General features: G+C 36.9%; 1 long non-coding RNA gene across 2 annotated transcripts in view; it reads left to right on the top strand.

The window, feature by feature from the left end:
• LOC103473576 (uncharacterized) overlaps positions 1-20,164 on the top strand; it is a 60,834-nt gene that overhangs the window by 29,014 nt on the left and 11,656 nt on the right. Inside the window, exons 3-4 of one of the 2 annotated variants that reach the window (XR_014090175.1) lie at positions 3,142-4,914; positions 8,245-8,342. This is a non-coding gene — a long non-coding RNA (uncharacterized LOC103473576). Of the gene's footprint in view, positions 1-3,141; positions 4,915-8,244; positions 9,074-20,164 lie in introns of those variants that run through there. The other variant, XR_014090176.1, reaches the window with a different exon arrangement.

Raw genomic sequence — 20,164 nt, 5'->3', positions numbered from 1 at the left:
ATGGAGGGATTTCATGATTTAAATGGGTTCATTTTTCAGATGGATACACAGTGAGGGTGTCGTGATTTTAACTACCAGTAGCAGGAGGACGGAGCTGCGCCAAGAAGCTAACAGAAGCTAACAAACACTGAATAGAAGAAGAGCTGCCATCAGTTTTACCAAGTCGCTCAAAGTCTAAACTGGCATTGTTGTGCATTTAAGGTGTAAAGTTTCTTCGACCAAACGCCCTCCAAAGGCATCCCAGCGCCCCCCTTTTGTAGAAATGTCCGCCTGCGCCCCCTGCCGTCCTCTGAACGCCCCCTGGGGGGCGGTACCGCCCACGTTGAGAATCGCTAGTTTAGACCATATGTGGCAGACCGTTTAAGAACCACTTGTAATAGGTAAATAAATTGGTAAGCAACAGACTCGTGTTTAGGTCTGAATTTGCATCTTGATATTTAAACAGCAATGAAAATCATAAATGTTCACAGAAATTGTTCAGGAGCTGCATAAGAGGCCGATGAAGTTTCCATGATGATAATAATAAGAGATTAATCTCTTTGTATCCAAGTTAGCATACGTTTCTTAGTTTGTGGTATTGTGACTTCGTGAAAAATCTGATTTGAATGCTCATGCGCTTAGAAGAAAAATACCAATTCATTTTTTCTGTTTTGTTTTATTTTTCTCATCTTTGATCGTCCTACATTGAGGCGTAGAATTCAAAATATATCGGTGATATGGTCCGAATCTGCACAGAATCTAAAGCATGTGCAAAGATATGAAAAAGTCCCGAATCACTATCAACATTGGTAAACACTTTTTCCCACTTAAACATCAAATATAGTTTCCACAGATTTTTCATTATGCCTTGATATTATGCAGTTGAATTGTCTCTGCAAACTTCAAGATTATTTTAGGATTGATTTGTTTGGTATGGAGAAAATTGTCACCTTTAAGTTGGTGTTTAAGCTTTTGTATTGTTCCTGGAAAAAAGGGGCAAACAATTGTTTTGGTTTTGTGTTAGTAGAGACAAAGAAAAATAACTAAATAGTGTTAAAGCAGAAAAAAAAGTTTTCGAAGTTCATGAAAAAGTTGAGGCAATTTCTCTTTTCACCGCCATTACACAACTATTAGTTGCAGTGTAAGAACGTTTGAAATATATTTTCTATTGTTTTTTTTTGTTTGTTTTTTGGAGGGGGGGCATTGCAAAGAAATAAGAATAAGAACAGAGAGAGAGAAAAAAGAGTAAGAGCTGAATGAACGTTTGGGGCAAAGCAAGAGAGAAGCCAGGCTCTTGAGAGACCACATCCTAAACGTAAAGCCCCAGGAAACAGTTGGCACAGAAAAAAGACAGCTGGCTTGAGGAAGAACGACTTCACTGAACACAACTTGACAACATAGCTGAAGCTGCCGGTCTTCAGAGATAACTAAAACAAAACAGTAGAATGAAAACTTCCTTATGGTAAAGATCATAAAATAACTAACATGTAAAGAGTACCATTATGATTCATCAACAAGCCACAAAAAACACCAACAGATATATATATATATATATATATATATATATATATATATATATATATATGTGTGTGTGTGTGTGTGTACATTTTGAAGTAGTTGAGAAGATACAAAATAGATGATTAACAAAAACCATATGTGAATGTAAACTTGATCAAGAGGCCACGTAACTTGAGTCGTAAGAGTTTAGGATGGCAATCCAGAGCTAATCAAACCAATCCTCTTACCCTCAACCTATTTCATTTATTTACATTAACATTTTATGTGAGATCAAGACTTTTATTTATTGTGTCTCTTTCACAGACGGTGTCCATTAATCTAATCAACAATTCAATTTAATGTATCTCATATTATGTTCTTTAGTATTTCCAAAATCATGTCTGAGGTAGTCTAATAATTTACCAGCTACATGAACTTCCACAATCAGCACTTGGTTGAACCATGTGCTCACCATCTACCCTTTGGTTCAGTCTGAAGGAGGATTCTCAGCACTAATGGCAGCTCTCACAGAAACCTTCATGTGTACATGACAGAAGACTTGATTTGATTTAACCCACTTTTGTTAAACGTTCACAAAACGTAAAGAACTATATTTAAAAAGAAAGAAGCAAAAGTATGACTTTCCTTACTTAGCCAAAATGAATGAATGTTGAGTGTTTGGGCCATTGTCAAATAGCCTTATGCATGCATTGCAGGAGCTTAATGCCGAAGCCAGGTAAAAATGTTCACTCCAAAAACTAGGCTACCCTGAGGGTTTGCCGTCGGGAATCATACTGCAGCAGGTACTTACACAGATACAGTTGAGTTCCAGTAACCCAGAAGAAGAAAATTGATATGAATTCCACTGAAATAAGTTTGAACGGACAGAACAAGCCTAAAAAAACAAAAGAAACGGTGCAAAGATGTTTGCCTTTATTCACTTGTTCACTCTGCTGTCAGGGTCAAATGGTAAACAGTTGCTCTTTTTCCAACATAAAGACCAAAACAAGGAGATAAAAAGACTACTTTCAATTACTTTCAAATTATGATGAGTATAATGATGGCACAAATCAAGAACTCATATTTCAACTTTATTCAAGATTTTGAAATGTTTTAGACCAGTGTTTCTCATTACTGGTCCTGAGGGACCACTGACCTGGATATTTTAACGTGGCTCTGCTCCACACACCCGATTTAAATGACAGCAGTAGTGCCTGCATGCTATAAAGACTGTAGAAGCCTGTTAATCACCCATTTATTCAGGGCAGGTGTGTGGCAGAAGGGGAGCACCTCAAACATGCAGGCCAGTCGTCCCTGAGGACCAGCGATTGAGAAACTCGGTTTTAGATCCTTGTGTAGAGTGAGGCAAATGCTGAGAGGCTTTCCAGAGTTTTACTCAAAAAATTCTTAGTAACCACTGAATACCTGTATTATATTTTTATATATTTTATATATTGTGTGCATGATCTGCACTCGTGAGAGTTGCTTTCATTGTTGCAATTTACAGTGAATGTAAAGCAATCCCTCAAACTCCCGATTAATTTCTCCAGAGCTTTATCTGTCCTGCTGGTTTCCATTACCTTCACGTCTTTCTGTTGATAAATCAGTCTCTATCAGAAATGCTCTCGTTGTCTGACTTTATTTTTCTTTTTTTTTCCCCCTCAGGTGATAGAGATCCAACAGGCAGAATGTGAGATCTGATCTGTTCTTGCCCATCTATAGAGATAAGTCACTTTTTTTTTCAAACAGCTCCTCTGGTGCTCAACATCAATGAGTCTCTAAATGGAGCTTCAAAATTAAGTCAAAATGGAAAAATGTTGTACAAAGACTCGCAGTGTAATAGACTTTTGTAAATTATAGACAAAAACAGGTTCTGACCAACAGATAACATTTGAAACTAGTTAAACACTTTTATCATTTACCGTTTTTAGATGGCAACTTTCAGTAAAGAAAAGGGGTTTGAATAATGCAGTAATCTGAACTGAGATGAAAGCCAACTTTTTCACTGACATTGAATCAGACTAAGCTTTTCTTGTTTTAAATCAGTTAGGATTACTGTGTCAATTTTCTGTGCTAAATATCAGATTAATAATGGAGTAATTTCATATAGCTTGTAACAGCAAATCAAGAGCTGCACAGGAAGTTGATGCAAACTGAGATTTGTTTACTATGAGATCTTCTCTGAAATAAAGCCCTTCAAAAAATGTGACAATTGAACAAAATGTTCTGAAAAGAGTATTTTCTGAATGGAAGAGAGACGAAGTTTCCACTTAACTTGGAAACAGACAGCATTGTTGTATTTTCTAAGGATATTTCCTATATTAACGAAAAGAAAAATGGGCAGTTTTATAGGCTTAATAACTACCGAAACATTGTAACCATGTGAAATGTATTAGTCAGCAAATAGAGGTTTAAGATAATTGTCTACAGCGAGGAAAGAAATGGGCAATTGGCACAAACCAGACAGTATAAAAAATGTATGCCTAAAGAATAGTTTGCTTAACCTGCATTTATCTACCAAATAAACCTGGTGGTATTTAAACTGCTTGCCAGAATCTCTTGGCTAAAGGACCAATATGGACAGCGGCATAATCAGAAGTAGTTACACAACATAGACTATAAGTTCATAAATAAATACAGTATTATTTACAGACTGGGGAGTCGGTGAGACTTGAACTGAATAAAGCCAATTTTAGTGTTTAAGTACAATTAAAAACATCCAGAACCAAACACTTACTTGAAAACAGGCCAGGCACACTGTAGCACGGTTTTAATCATCTGTTGGAATGAAAAACATTGTTTTGCTTAAAAAAATTAAAAAAAAAACCTGTAAAAATGGATGGTTGAAACAGTCAAAAGAATAAAAGAATACAATATGTCATCTTCCTTTAAAGTAACAGTTGCAGAATAAAGACTGGCTTTACATGCTAAAACATGGGTATTTTCCCTCAACGGTCACTCCATCTACTATACAAAATTAGCATCTCCTCTAATTTATTGGTGATTCTGTTGCTTTAAAAAAAAAAACAAAAAAAACAAACAATCTTTGTAGCCTGCAGCAATTTTGTTTAATCTTTTAAAGAGATTAATGGCAGAAGTGATCTTTGTTAGTAGCAGGATAGGAAGAAGAGCTGAGAGGAAATTGAAAGACGTGCAGCAAATGGCCGCAGGGCTCAAACTCAGGAGAGATGTGTCAAAGAAATATGTCAGCATATAGTGCACCCGATCCTCCATTTTTATTCCTTTCAGTTTTCTTTTGTCTTTTTTAAAAATTGTTCTAGGCAACGTTTTCCCCCATACTAAACACCTGCTAATACTTCTGCCACTGATGTTCTTAGATTGGCAGCTGACTTGAGGTCTGCAGGGCGGTTTATCTACACTTGTTGAATATCCACAATCTGGAAGTCTGGATGTCACAGAATGTTGAGCACTGCACAGGTACATGTTTTCTTATAAGCCGTTTTTATTTTACTTGTGGCAGAGGTTCTCGTCTAGTTTGACTGTGGCCAACTTTATGACACTAAGAGATCGATACTTTAAGCTTATCTGTTGAGTTGTGGTCATAATGACATGGATACGTTTGGACAGGTGTACACTGTATATGTGGAGGATTACTGTAACCATCACTGTACGTTTAGGTTGCAGGGTAACATTGTAGTTGACAGCATGGAGCTTCATGAAGCTGCCACACAACACAAGAGATTGCAATGACAGGTCACTCTTTAGATTTCCACTTAAGTTCTTAAAGAGAAGCTGAATATGCTTCTTTGAAATAGAAAACAATATTTGTGTTAGGTCAACATTTGTATTCACGTTGGGCCCCGTATTTACAACCTGAACGTTCAATTAATTTCGCAAAAGTCCAGGAATTACCTTTTGTCACCCTTGTGATATTATTCTCTTTCCAGATCAATTATTCATTGTTTCACAAAAGCCGCTGTCTGTATGCACTCTACAGCTACTCCGTATATGTTAATTAGTAAAGCTTGTGTTCTCCTAATATTACATCTACAGTACTTTTATGTGCTACCAGTACAGTTAAAATGTAATTAGTTCAAGCATGTTGATTAGACTTATTGGAAATTGGGTAAAGAGGCAAGACTATAAACTCTGGCCACGTTCTATTACTTGGCCATACAGAAGGGAAAAATGAACCAAAGTTTTCTTTCCTTAGACAGTTTTTCTTCAAAACCTCTGCCAAACTATGGCCCACCTGAAAAATGATGGGCTAGGCTGCTTGTAAGTGAACATTGTGACAGCAAAAATACTAAGAAAAAAAGACAAGAAAGCGACCTAAAGAGAGGAAGTTGTTGACGTCTATAGATATGATTTATAGATGTGATCTAAGACCTTTTTAAATCTTGGATTGGCAAATTACTACAGAAGCATTTGTCTCATCATGCTGAATGTCAGTGAGCATTTCAGCAATATAAGCTGTTCCCATGACAAATGACTTCACATTTTTTATTCACGTTTATTGTTTTAAAGACACACTTATCTACACATATATTGATCCCATCTTAACTGAAAATTCTGCATAGGGCAAATGCAATTCTTAATAGCACAAATGTTTATTTCACATATCTACAATTTAAATGGGAATTGGATGCTGAGCAGCTTCGTGTGATAGCAGCCCAGAGAAGCAGATGTGGTATCTTTATGGTTTGGTGGTTTGGTTGTTTTCAAAGGAGCAGTGCGAAAGTAAACCAAACTAAATGAAATTGTGGATTTTTTTCAGTTTCCCAGCCCATTCCAACCATGTTCTCTGGAGCAAAAACATACTAAATCTAAGTCTGGCTACTCAAAGCAGAAAGGCTATTTTATCTGCTTGTATCCCTGATCTTGTTCTTTGCTCAAGGTGTATATATCATGAGAGGAAGGATGTGGTCCATGACCAGAACTGCAGCCAAAAAATGTTGTATTGCCTGACAAACAAAACTAAACCACATTCTGTGGTTTTTGCAGCAGGAATGCAATCCTACATAGGGCTCGTGCAAAGAGATTAAAAGATTAGACACTCAGTGTGCTGTGGTGGCGCAGGGGTTAAGCACAGTCCACATCTGGAGGCCTCAGTCCTCGATGTGGCCGTCGCAGGTTCGATTCCCGGCCTGGCGACCTTTGTTGCATGTCTTCCCCTTCTCTTGTTACCCACTTTCCTGTCAACTAACTATCAAATAAAGGCCACAAGAGCCTACAAAACCTTAAAATAAATAAATAAATAAAAGGTTAGACACTCTAAGATAATCAAGGTCAGAATTAATATTTAACATGACCTCTGTCTCATCCTATTTTAAAAGCAAATTGTAATCACAAACCTACAAGACAAAAAAAAAAAAAAAGATTGAAGCTGTCATGACAGAAAGGGAAAACAACTCAATCTGTAGGCAATGTTAATATTAGCCTTGTGTCTGAGTCATATACGGTCCTGCCAGACTCGGTACAGTATTTGCATAGATCTATTTTAATTCTTCCAAAGATAGCTTGAATAGTTCATCAGCGTCTATCAGTCCTTTCACAAAATTAACCTAAGGTGATTTTTTGTGATATAGTCATTTTCACTAAACAATCTGAGAGCAGTGCTGCACAAATCAACTGGGATACATTTTTTAAGGTAAAGACAATCTATTTGTGTTTTAATTTTCTTGGCAATTATGAAATTTAAATCAGTCGATAGAAGTACTGTCTGCATAAGTGTCTGCACTTTTACTTAAAACAACGACACAGAATCCTGACATAAAGAAGACACGAGTTGAGATTAAGGACAACTTTAAATCGACCGCTATTCTTCACCAATAGACAGCTCAAACAGAGACTAGACTCCCTTACAGTGCCGAGAAATTTTATTGCACCTTAGTGACAAATTCTTCTTGTGCCTGAAGCAGCGGAGAAGGGAGACAGATGACAGTAAGCTTCTGTACTGGAGAAACCTAAAAAGAATATCTGTTGGAGGCAGATTCTCTTTTATGGTTGTCCTCTGAAATTTAAGGTCTGTTTCAGTCCTTTATCTTAAGGCAGGAACTCACACTAATCAAGAATCAACAGATCCATTTTTTAAATTCAAAGCTGGCTTTCCCCTTTAATATTTTGTTATTGTCCTACTGCCATCTGCAGAAATACACTGCTCCCGGTAAGAAACAACCAATGGAAGTAAATAAGTGTCACCAGGATTTTTTTTATATATTTACTTCTATGCTATTCTCAATTCTAAAGACGTTGAAATTTAAGATAGAAATTACAACATAATGACTGAGACAATCGCAAAATTAAACTCAATGGTGATAAAAATGGTAAGAATCATACTGCAATCCGAATAATTGATATTTATTCCACAGATTCCATTGTTCAAGGATTTCATTTTATGATATGGTGCAATCAAGACATAAAGAACTTCTGACTGGGGCAGCTGGACTGGTGCTTTAGGGGAGATAGACATGATACAACTACCAAAAATCAAACGAGAGGGCAGCTTGTGAAGCACTTGGTAGTCATGATTGAACAGTTCGCAAACAAAAAGCGAGATCAAAACCTCCACTAGCCTTTGGCGTCATGCTCTCCTTTGTACATCATTTTTACTTGCTCTGCCCACTCTGCCCTCTATGTCTCTCAAACATCCACCAGATGTCAGCGTTATTAGGAGTTGGATTCCATGTGCTTAATCATCAGGGCTGGTCTTGTTTTCTTTGTGTCATTTTGAAAAATGACGTAGAGAAAACACAGACTTTAGTTTATTCTGGGAGATTAATTTAGCCATTGGTGCTTATGTTACAGGCTCTGGACATGCTGACAGACTGAGTCCCTGTAGGCTGTGGTGATTACAGTATGTGTTCCTGCTCTCAGCATGTTTCACGCAGTAAGAACGTGTTTAAGTAAGTAGCACCTCCCGTAGATGTGAAGACAAATGTTCTGCTTAACACTTGACAATGCTGTGAGCTTCTGCTTATGTTTTTTTTTTTTTTAAGCAATACTTGTTTTGTTAAATAAAGGAAATTAAACCTCTCTTCAATTTTTAGCCTTATTGTATAATAACAATCTGGTTTATGACTGCATGGTTTTCTATGTTTAAGTTTTTGACAAGAGTTACAGCAGATTACATTCACATTTCTGTGGGTGCAAAGTTTCCTCCCTACAATCACCATTGCCATGTACGTGTCTTTTGGTAAGGCTAGTTCAACTTTAGACGTTGGCTAGCTTGTCTGCATAGGGCTTCAAAACAAACATTGGTTGACAAAATAATTTTAAAAAAATGACCGTCCGTGCAAAATTCCAAATTCCAAAAAGCATTAAAGGACCTTCAAGGATAAGTGTTTTTTTTTTTTTTGTAGCTCTTTTCAAAACTCTCCAGGACTTTGAGTTTATTTTTTCAAAGTTAAAAACTTTCTAGAGCTTCAAGGACAAGTGGGATCCCTGCCTACGGTAGAGCCTGACAGCTGGTCATCCTTCCACGTATTTTATTGTTAGCTTTGATATTTTCTGCATTGTTGCATCTTCATTTATGAGTCACTTCAGATACAAAGGACCTGCCAAGCGCATAAACATCAACAGATCTTGTAATTATGTTGTTACATTAGAAATATTCAATAAAATTACATTCCTTGTCTCTTTCGTTGTCTCCTTCAGCTTCATCAGTATCATGGTTACTCTTTGGAAAAACAGGATTAACTGATGGATTTAATGAAGCGTGTTCTTCTATCTCTGCTGCATTATACCCCGCGTCTCTAGTAGCTCAGAGCAGATGGTACTTTTGTTGCCTCTGGGTCCAGACAGAGCCTAGGGACACAGTGGCACCACACAAACACCATCACATCCTCCTTCACTTCTCTTCTACTTATCTCCATCCCTTTTAGTTCAATCCTTTTGCTTCTCTCCTCCTCAGATATTTTCCAGTTCAAGTGATAGACTTTGGAAAGCAATCCTCATTACTGCTCCATCTATATGATGCCCTCGCAGCATCCCAAGGCCAATCCACAAAAAGTGATCATCCCTCACAAGCTGATGCTTTTGGGGGGGGGGGTGAACTAAGACCACAAAGAGGTGCAGCTGGGGGTTTAATGCTCTCAATGCGTCTCACATTGGCTCCTGTCAGAGTTACTCCACAATAAAATGGTAGAACTGGAATACGAACCATTTACATGAAGCTGGGAAACAAACAAATAGCGATGCATAGCAAATTACTGAAGCCGCTGGGTGATGTTATTGGTATGACAAAGCATGTTAGCTCAACAAGCTGGGAGATTTACAATGAGAGTTACAGAAGCATCTGGTGCAATACAAAATAACCTTGAAAGCAAATAAATCCAATTTATTCAGTAGGGGGAAATTAAACAGCCAGGGCCACATGAAAAGCAATGTGAGTCTACAGAACCTGTAGAGACACCTCAACAATTAGATGAGCCAGAAAAAAAATACAACTGCCTTATTATTCAGCCATTTTGGAACATCGATTGACTTGGATTCAAACTCTGAATAGAGGTTAGTTCATTACAACAAGGCGTCTGCTTAGCTGGGGCTGAGTCAAACTATGTGCTGCTCAATGTAAGCAATACAATAAATTTGCCTCAAAATGTTAGAATCAAACTCATAGTTGCGCTTTGTCTCCTTTCCTTGCTCACGTCACTCTGGCGCATGAGGCAGGAATTGTCATTTGGTGCATTAAATGAATTCTCTAGATTAACATTTCTTACGGCATTAGATGTGTGAAACACCATATGCCGGCTGTCTTGTACAAAGAATTCATTAGAATCATTATTTATGAGTGATGAACCAAGTTGATGTTTTGAATCTCAAACATTAAAATAATTCTCCACTTCAAACAGCGGAAAAGATAAATGAACATGCAGGGTTTTTTTTTAATCAATAAAGCCTATCATCTTTATTCTGTTAAAATAACCACAGCCTACCTGTTTGCATCATGACGTGTTTGAACCCGCTGCGGAAAAGTAGATTTCCAGAAATGCTTTGATGAAATATGTTAACTTGTTTTCAGCGCTGCTCCTTAAATGATCGCATTTTCATATTTCCTATCACCACTAAGTACGGATTACAAAAATCAAAAGATTAGACTTAATAATTTGAATAGTAAGTTTTGATTTTTTATTAATACGGAACTATGCTCAGGTGTTGGCAACCTCTTGTAAAGATACATTAAAATCTTCGGAATAAAATAACTTTTAAGTTGTAGCCAAAGTCAATTTCTAATTTTAGTACATTTATTTGAAGGTGGGTGGCTAATAAAAAAATACAAGTATAGTTAAATAAATAAAAATCTGGGACAGTCATTTCTTAAGCAATATTTTAGGATGAGAACCTACCACTAATGGCTACTGTTACCCTGTTTGGCTGAACTTCACTAAGACGTTTCTTGTAGTAATCTACGAGTCTCTAACCTCAAACCGAGGAACCGTTTGCCGAACTCTTCGCATTCAGCCGTAAAGTTTTTGATGGGTTTCTTGTGTTCACACCTCAGCTCAAGTCACCCCTCAGCATCTGAAAAGGACAAACAACTTGACTTTCCATGTCTCAGATTTCATCCTGTCCTCAGTGGATTGAATGCATTTTTTTGCGTCAATGACATGTTGCAGGGTTTCACCTCTGTTTCCACTTTAACTTTTTTCACGCTTTCTCTCACATTTATTTAAGAACGTGAAACATGTTGCAAAACCAGGACCTCCGCTGTTAATAAAGGTCAGATTTGTGAGCCTATCAGCTGGCATCAGAAGGAGGTGATGGAGTTTTACAGGCGATGTTGAACCCCGCATTAACTGGAGGAATACTTTGATGGGGACTTATTCAAGCAGGAAAAAATATATATGGCAAAAATACAGTCGTCTATTCTTCTAACTGAAAAAAAAAATCTTACAAAACAAAAGAATATCTGTAACATTTAAAAATAGGTGGAAGCAGTCATGATGACTACCAGGACAGACTGTTGTAATGTTGTAAAAGAGGTCTTTGGTTTGCACTGAGAGTAGTTCACTTGTTCCATCCAGATTGTTTCATGTACCATTAGCACAGGTGCTCATATTAAGAGACTGTATGCTGGTCTGCTACCTGTCTCTATTCATCTGCTAGTCTATTTGTTTGGTGTTGCTTTCTATTGTTCATTTCATTAAGTGTGTTTGCCTTGATGTCTCTGTATTCCCCCACTTTCCTTCTTTTCTTCTCAAATCTTCTTACAAGTTCCACATTGTTGCCAGATGAAATCGACAACTTAGCATATTATGCTTTCAGATCGTCTTTAACAAAATCGCTGCTTGGCATTTTATGAAATAACCACATTTCCACCTCATTAATGTTCACTCTCAGTTAAAAGAGGTGCAATTGTGTGTGTAATCGTACATTATTATTATTTTTTTTTTACCATGGTGAAAGTACCTTAGACCTGCTGTTCAGGGAAAGAAATGCCAAGTCTTGGCTTCATGATAGCATCTACAGGTCCTGAGGCAGCGGTTGGTATAAAATAGGCTTTACTCAGCACCGATTTAATCCTGCTAAGAGCTGCTGTCTCGCAGCATTTCCATCCTTCATGGGAAAAGGCCACAGGAGAAGGTCGATGCACTGAGGGAATGCTGAGCTTATTAATAAAATGGTTACCTTTCATTAGCTCTGATGACTGGGGCAAATAAAAGTTGCATTTTTTTTCCCTCCCAGTTTTAGCTAGCAGACAGTATTTTAGAGAATTAAACAGCTAAATGTGATGATAAAGAATAACCGATATTCGGTGTTCTGTAAAATGTAAAGACATTGTGTAAATTTTAAGTGGTTGATATTAATGTTAACATTTAGAATTTGTAATTTTCCATCACCAATTAGCGATTCTCTCCAAATACAGTTCCCCAACGGCCTCCGTTAGTGGGAGATACAGCCTGGATTATTAGTCACCCTCTGCAGTATTTGTGGATCATTTTTCTCCTGTGTGCCTCTAATTATGTCTCATTAGGAGACCCAACCTAAAGCCTAGATGGCAGTGTTAAGAGGCTGATAAAAAGCTAAATATATCTTTCGTGTTATTTAATCAATGCATTGATCCCCTTCTCATTATAAACACCTGAGATATGCAGCCTGAACGAGCCAGCACACGACACACCTAATCTACACCACCTATGCACACAAAATCCAGGAGGATTATAGGTGTTTCATCACGAAACCCATTAATATTTATAAATTAATTTCACACATTGTTTAACCTGAGTTAGCAAACAGCTTGTCTCTTGTGTAAAATAATCGCTGGTGCATGGGAGGTTCATTAAACCTCAGAGTAATCCCAGCATTCAACCCACCTGCCTTGGCAGAGTTTTCTAGCCAAAACTGTCCTCCTTCACACCTGAATACCAAAACAATTGCCCCAACTGTCCCTGGTATTGCCACCTTTTTGTTGATGAATGCAACTGCATGCCAAGAAAGACAAATAATCAAACAAAGGTAAACTGATTAGTCGATTTTGTGAGGTGCTTATATACGATATTTGTCCAAACCTGATGCAAGTGCAGGAAGAACCATTCTCTTTCTGTTGCTGGCACACTTTTGTGAACATGGTGATATTAGCATGAGCTCTTTTTCTTATACCTTGAATATGTTTTTGCAGCCACAAATAAAAAAAAATACCTGGTCTCGCTAACAAAATATTTTAATGAAATTATGGCAACAAACGGACATAAAAACTATCCAGTCTCAGCTACAACGAAACGTTGCTGTATGCTGAGGTAATTTGATCCCTGATCTCAAAATAAATATGAAAAACTGTCTGCTGGTAGGTGTGTAGGTGTTCTCCATCTTAGTCCCTTAATTCCATAATTTTAATTCCATAGTTTTTGTACTATAAGAATAAATGACTATTATTAGTTTACAATATTGTATTTACCCAACAATATGAGTAAAAGATGTTCCAAAACTTAATTAGAATTGGAAATTGATTGGTTAAAAAGGTTCCATGGCAGACGACTCCTTTGAGAAATGTGTTGGATCACCAAATATTTGAAAGTACTAAATGGAAACGGGGGTCATTTGACTATTCGTGTTTTATGTGTCACTTGTGAAATCATTACAATGAAAACCTTTACGGACATGTGGTGGCAGAAAGATGCATCGACTTAAAAGAAGTTAGTTGTTTTTATATCAAATAGCTAGTTCTGCAGGAAGACAATATGTGTTTGTCTCTGATGACAAAACTATTGTTAGTCATTTATTTGCAAAGTTGGTTACTTTAGTTACTTTGTCACAGAGATGTGTTTGAAGTCATGTTTTCTCTCCAACATTCAGCGTTTAACTAAGGCAAAGGAAATTCTCCTTTCATGACATGTGATGATTTATCAACCCACTTGTCAACCTTGAACTATCCTGACTTAATCATTTAATAGTATCAGCTGCTTTGAGTTTGGTCTTGTTTATCAGTTTTCTTCCTCTGCTCCGCTAACGGAGAGTTCTCTCGTTTTGTCACAATGAGAAAATGGTTTTGTGTGACCAGACGCCAAAGCTCTACCAGCATCTTGTCTATAAGCAGCTGAGGGGGAGGAGGGGGAAACAGAGATGAAGGGGAAGTGATTCAATTGATTGCTCTGTATTCTGACAGATGCAGTGGTAACAGAGCTCCAGTGATTCATCACTCCTTTGATCACACTTAATGAATTATTTTTTTCTCTTTTTGAGGCCATGAAGAGATAGTGCTGCAGCATAAAACAATGTATATATATATATCCAAAGATAAGTTTGTTCAACAGCCTCCTTAATTAAACCTCAACAGTCTCTGCTTGGTGTGGGAACAAGAAATGTTTCCACGATGTCATCCGATAACTTTTGACTCCAGAGAGGACATCATTAGTGTGGGTGAAAGTGGATTTCAGTTAAGAAAACAATCGTTTACATACCTATTGAAATTGAAAAATAGATAATGTCCACTTTCTGAAGGGTTCTACTTGCTTGTGTGTAAGGAGAGGCAGATTTACATATATAATTCAGAAAGATTTTTGCATTTGCTGAATAAAGACTAAATTTGAAAGATAAAGTTTCTGAAAATGCCTAGTGTGAGATCAGCTAAATATTAGTCAACTCAAAGATGTCCAGTTAACAAGGCTAAATATAAAACACAAGTTCTCTGCCATTCACAAATTTGAGAGCAAAACTTGGACTTGATGCGTGTTTTTGTAGCTTCACAACAGTTCGCCGCCCACTTGCACTATTTCTTGCCAAGACATCTGGATAAGTTTGTCAAAATGCCTCATAAAATACAGTTCTTTGAAAATTTGCAGTTATATAAGGCAACAGTGTGCCATGCTGTTCCAGTGGTTTAAATGGGATGTGAGAGAAAATGCCTGTGAGGAACTTGGAGCAACATTGGGGATGTTCTTCATCTATCTGTTGCTGCAGATAGTAATCAACTGACAGGAAGAAGGCCACTACATTTTCTCCTTATTTACCACAAACACATGAAACACAGCCAGTCTTATTAAGGTTAGATTGCTTTAAAGTACAGTTGGCAAACTGTGATACGAGGGACTGATTGCATTCTCAATATGGTAATTTCCTTTCTTAATTTTTTACTTTAAAAACCGCAGAGCCACAAAAAAGACATAACTTTCTCAGCAATGAAACAACAACAACAACATATGATATAGGTTCATGATTAAAACAGTCAGAATTTCACTTAATGTTTTTGCATCCTATCGCTGCAGTATAAAGTTGCCTTTATGCCAAGTACTTCAATGAAACATGCACAATCGGCACTTTAAATAGAAAAACATTTCTTCTAAGTAGTAGAGAAGAATTTCAGACGATTTCTCTTTTGCCTTTTCAGAAATGGAAAGCTGAAGATTGGGCAGGAGGAAGATATGGAGGAGTGAAAATGAGAATAGACAATGCATGGCTGACAGAGAGGGCAAAACCGTAGAGGGAAGAAATGATCATAAGAGGTGAATAAATTAATGAGAGGAAGGATGACGAGCATGAAACTGAAGAAAGAGGAAAGGCTTCAGACAGCGAATTATGAAGAGTCAGATAAAGACAGGAAGACAAATCGGGCAGGTTCATGACCCCAACTATATATTTCTGCACTGTCCAGATATTGCAAAAACATTTTCCAGAGCACCGCAATATAACTGGAATAATAGTTCAGCTTTGCCAGTGTATCGTCTATAAAACTTTAGCTTTGCTTGGTTTTTTTTTGTATAAAAAATATAAACAAACTGAGGTTAGATAATGCAGACTTGAAATGAGGAAAAAATGTGTAACACGTGATCGATTTTTGCTCATTTAAAGACATTCTCTTAAACATGAAATGCAGCAATATAAAAGCTCACTCATTGAGTCTCATCAAATAAAATAGCAGATTACAATCAATAGAAATGAGCTGTTTTCAGTCTAGACATGCTTGTGAGATTCTCAAGATGACAGCCTCTAGATTTACTTCCTTTCATTGTATTAACACAATAATTTAACCCAAAATGTAACCATTTGGGTATCTTCTGTTTCTATACACGGTAAAAGAGAGAGAAAAGAGAAACACCCATCTGTTTTTTGGGAATAAGTTCTGCTGGTGTCTGCAAAGAAGTCTGTTTCAAAAACCTCTAAAAATCGTTGAGTCACAATTTACCAAGTGACTCCAAGTCAAGTCCAGCCCCTCACCTAGCAACCCAAGTGGAGCTCCATCCACGTCATTCAAGATGAAAAGCTGCAGCTGAAATGGCTGCTGTAGAAGGACAATTTGTCTTATTTTATTGATTACAGCCAGTGGAGCGCTACCGTCCTGCAACTTTCAGACGCATCCCTGCTCCAACACACCTGAAACAAATGAATGGCTCGTTACCACGGCTGTTCAGAGCCGAACACTGCTGGTTAAGGAATTCAGCCATTTGATTCCGGTGTGTTGGAGTAAGGATGCATCTAAAAGTTGCAGGACGGTAGCTCTTGAGGACTGGGCTAGAGCATGTGCCCATTTATTTTATCCCAGTCACGGGTATGGAGCCGTGTGGCTTCTTTTTATTTTTGCTTACAATATCCCTGCAAAAATGCCAAAGAAAATGGCAGGAACTACACAACAACATTACACATCAGGATTTACCAAAGGACTTCGACTGAAAGAAGGTTCTGTTCCTAGCAATTCTGCAGATGATGGCGATATAAGTACACAATAATGTGTTGTGTGTTTTGTATTGTTGTTCAGCACGAAGATGATTTGTCAGTTAGCATAAGTTAACGCTGTTCTAAATGACGCCTCTGCCAGTCCTGTGTCTGTCTGACCTTGGGTATCTGCACATTTACTGTTGTAAAATGGGGGTGACAGTCTGAGAACATGTAGTATTTTTTTCTCCCCCAATTTAGCATGTTGGTAGAAGTACTTCTCCTCTAACCTTGCAAATATAAATATTTTTAAAAAGATGTATTTGTGCTGAATTATTGTGCTTTATAATCTGCTTTGGGGCCAAAGATGTAACGCTGTACCACTGTGTCTGTTTGCCATTTATGTGTTTGAGGTACTAATGTAAATACTGAGTAGGAGGGCTTGGCCAACAGCAGCTCATTTGCATAATCATGATGTAGCAGTAATACAGCGAAAAAAGCTGCTGGCTGACGACCGTTGGTTTCTAGCTGTAAAGTTGTCAATCTAACACGCAAAATCCTAAATGCATGTGTGACGTATAAAAGAAAAAGGAATGCACTGCTTTGCTACCAATTGTCAACACTCCAACAACTAGATAACAAGGTCAGCAAAAATGTTTTAATTAAGAAAAAAAAATGCAAGGAAAGTAGTTCAGTTAGGCTTTCTTGACTTTGTATTTGTAACATGCAGAGGTGATGTGAAATTTGGTGTGCTTCAGTTCAGTTAAAAATAAAAAGACAACCAACACACTGACTCTGACAGATCATCAGTAGATTGTGTTTAAATTAACTAGTAAACCACTTTAGTTCTGGATTAGCTGTGGTTCCTCCTAACAAGTGCAAACTGTAGTAAATTACATAGTTGGGCTGTAATGCTTGGCCACCAGTCAGCTGCTTAATGCATCAAGCAAAGCTTGCCAACAGTATTTTTCAAAATGGCATTACCTCATCAATGATTGTGGTGGCCTTTAGATTCAGTACAATGAAATGGATTTTCAAGCAGCCAAATTTGTAGCTTTTTTGAAGAAAACATGTGCCTTTTCTTAAACCAGCTGGTCTGCTCTACAGTTTTGAGCAACAAGCAATAGAGAAGCAGTGCTTGTTACCGTTTGACCCATACAGCTGGAGAAAACCCTTTTTCTTTTTTTTTTTTGGTATTTCACTAAAATGATAGTATGATGGGATTTTTTTTCCCCAGCAGTTTTGAAATGGCTTACTAAAACATATGTCTTGATTCCAACAAAATGCTTGATTTGGCAAAATGTGACAATAATAGAATTAGGAAAATTTTGACTGTAAAATTGATATTGCCTACATAGGATTTTCTTTAAAGCTCTGTGTGAGGGATTTACCCCCTCCCTAGCAGGTGCTGTTTTTTGTGTACTTTATATATTCTAATTTATTTGGGTAAATGTATTGTGTTTAGGGAAGTAACTTGATTTATTTACTTGTTTTAGTCATCATCTCATCTCTTTGAGGTCATCTGGTCATGTGTTGCCATGGAAACGCACCCATGAGCAGTGCTGACAAGGACCTGGTGTTTCCAATCGGCCTCATTGGGAAAATCCATTTTCTAAGAGGGAGGAGATATGTATTTTTGATTTTGTTTGGATCCAGATTGTTTTTTTGTTTCTAGTTTTGTTTGAGTTAATTGTAACTGTGTAGACATCTTTTTAGGAATAGTTTAGTACAAATGTTTGTTCTTTCTTTCTAGAAATATGAATGTCTCCACTCCTCTAATTAGTCCTGGGGGAAGCCAATCCCTTAAAAGCCAGGTGGTTCAGATGAGAGGGAGATTCTCCGTCTTCTTGTTTTGACTGACATGATATGCTGTAAACTGAACTGAAGTGTGTGAAGCTGAAGTTAAAAATATATATATATATATTGAGAGCTCTAAAACTGCTGGTTCCAGTCTGGTTTCGTTTTGATCGCAAACTAACAGTCTGCAAAATGTCAGGTGACCAAGCTTTCACAAACAAGATCAAGAAATAAATCTTCTTTAGTAACACAGAATCGAACTGGTTTCTTTCAAAATTCATTTTAATATTTTTTTAAAGAGCTCCGCATAGCAAGACTTCTCTGTATTGTTGGACCAGTTTAAAACGTATTTCTCAGGTGATGGGACTAAAAGCTCTTGGTGTATCCTCAACTGATTTAATTGCTCCTTTTAGGCAACTCCACCTTGTCGGTGAAATGTTTTTACTTTTCACAAGTGATGTAACGGCCATCAAAAACATAAACTGTTCTACACTGATTTAAATATTTTTGTGTATTGTTTTTATGGAAGAAAGGCTTAAAAAAAGTAAACTTTATTTTTACCAGAAGACTCTTCGGTTTGCACGGTACACTTTTGTAAAAAACATGCCAATAAATAAGAAATGTCAAGCCTGCAAATCTTCTAATCACAGATGAAATCAGACACCCCACATGATTCCACCTGAAATATCCCCAGCAATGTTAAACCCATCAGTGAAGGCTTGCATTTTTTAGTACAACTGCCACATGTGGCAGGACACAAAAGGTTGTAGATTTCACTGGTGAGACTTGGAGGATTTATATTTATCCCCTCAAAGGCAGATCTGTCTAATGACAATATAATCCTCTTAGAGAAAGCATTAACTGTGATCAAAGAAAAGACTTCGGCATTTAAATTTCCTTGTGTTACGCTGCTGCTGAGTGTCTCTGATCAGAAATTATAATCACTTGAACTCATGTTTTTTTTTTCTTTACATTTTACAATGAGGTGTAAAAAATAAACATATCGACAGACATTTTTTTATGACAATAATGTCCTGGAGACATATTTACTCTCAATAGGACAAATTAACAGAATAATCACAACCCATATGTTTTTTTTAATTTATTTTTTATTATTTCTTATTTGTGACCGTTAGTGCAGTTAACATGATAAATTGTTTAATAGTAGCACCCAGTTTGAACTGACTGCATTCAGTGTCTACATGCTGAATGCAAAGGAGAGCCCAGGGTTGAATGTTTGTTGTTTTCGACTGGGACTTCAAAATTGAGCAGGGAGAGATGAGATGTTGACAATTAAGCTCTAAATCCTTCACTGCTGCCTAATCTTTCGAAAGATTTCTTGGATGTTTATATATTCAGTGTGCAAAGTCAGTTGAAAGTTAACCGTACCAACTTATTAGCAAAATAATGCAAAAAAATTAAAATAAAATATATTTCAGCAGAATAAAAAATAAATCTAATTAGTCTTCAGGATTAAATTTAATATCTGTTTTCAGGCTCCTTCATTAAATACAGTCAATATTAAAGTGTATTTTGGTGCGTTGTGACAAAAAAATTACTGTATTTTTTTTTTTATTAAAGTATGTAAAGCTCTTTTTTGGTAAATTCTGTGATGAAAAATGTCAAGCTTGGATATAAATTGTAACTGAAGACTTTGAGATGAGAAATCAAGAGTTAAGAGATCATATCGAAGGATGTGCATCTTCAACAAAGTACTAACAACATTAAGTGTAACAAAAATATCAATGTATTTAACTAGGCTTTCTACAGACTCCTTTGTCAATTAAAGCTGACTCTTCCAAAGTAAGTGCTGTTTAATCCATTATATTGAATAACACTGACT

Source organism: Poecilia reticulata, chromosome 12 (genome assembly GCF_904066995.2).
Source record: "Poecilia reticulata chromosome 12, P_reticulata-male-v2, whole genome shotgun sequence".
Classification (NCBI taxonomy): domain Eukaryota; kingdom Metazoa; phylum Chordata; class Actinopteri; order Cyprinodontiformes; family Poeciliidae; genus Poecilia; species Poecilia reticulata.
This window is presented reverse-complemented; position numbering and strand designations above follow the sequence as displayed.